At 37.9% G+C, this 947-nt stretch overlaps 1 long non-coding RNA gene across 1 annotated transcript in view; it reads left to right on the top strand.

The window, feature by feature from the left end:
* LOC116840612 overlaps positions 1–840 on the top strand; it is a 7,173-nt gene extending 6,333 nt beyond the window's left edge. The window contains exons 2-3 of the long non-coding RNA XR_004377384.1: positions 565–636; positions 760–840. This is a non-coding gene — a long non-coding RNA (uncharacterized LOC116840612). The remainder of the gene's footprint in view (positions 1–564; positions 637–759) is intronic.
* Positions 841–947: the final 107 nt, after the last annotated feature.

Raw genomic sequence — 947 nt, 5'->3', positions numbered from 1 at the left:
CTTTATTCGGTTGTCATTTAATTATTTTTATTGCGTATTCGGAAGCAATTCGAGCATGCCGTTACGACGATTTCCTTACCTCGTTTTGCTGACGTGTGTAATTAATTGATATTATTATAAATATTATTATAAGATTGTCGATTAGATATTAATATTATCATCCATTAATTAATCAGGTATTATTACTTCTTTGTTCAGCTATGATTTAATTCTTATTGCGCATTGGGAAGGAATTCGAGCGTGCCGATACGATAATTTCTTTTCCTGGTTTTGCTGTCGCGTGTAACTAATTGATACTAAATTATTAAACTACTAAATTAAATTAAATTTCTGTCACAGAGATCCAATAGAGTAGACGCAGTCACGCGGTTCTAGGGGTTGCGATGCCTAGGGGATGCCGCACCAGAGTATTCGGCTCGGGCCTGTTTGAGTCGGCTCGAAGGTTCACTTATAATTAGAAATCCGACAGAAAATTGAAAATTTTCTTGTTTAGAATCGAGTTCCTTAATGCATTCATCGTCGTGTAACTAATTAATACTCAATTAAATCTGTTTTTTGTTGCAGAGACGAGCAGTCGACCCTAAGGTGATGCTACGCCGGAGGATCCGGCTCAGGTCTGGCAGAGTTGGCGCAAAAGTGAGTTTCACTAATTTGAATTCATAATTCCGATAAAACTGGAAATTCTCTTGTTTGAAATCGAGTTCCTTAATGCCTTCATTGTCTTGTGTAATACTAAATTAAATTTGCTTTTTGTTGCAGAGACGAAACAGACTACCAGCCGACTTATAGAGACCGTTGCGCCAGAGGATCTGGCTCGGGCCGAGCGGGGTTAGCGCGAAGGTGAGCTTCATTAATTAACATTTGTAATTAAAAATCCGACAAGATTGATAACTCTCTTGTTCGAAATCGAGATAATTTGAATCGAATCAAAGATCGCGTTAAATCGT

Source organism: Odontomachus brunneus, unplaced genomic scaffold (assembly GCF_010583005.1).
Source record: "Odontomachus brunneus isolate Ranch 3 - 2012 unplaced genomic scaffold, Obru_v1 Obru_scaffold_001, whole genome shotgun sequence".
Taxonomy (NCBI): Eukaryota; Metazoa; Arthropoda; class Insecta; order Hymenoptera; family Formicidae; genus Odontomachus; species Odontomachus brunneus.
The sequence above is the reverse complement of the archived record's forward strand: the minus strand, read 5'-3'. Positions and strand labels throughout refer to the sequence as shown.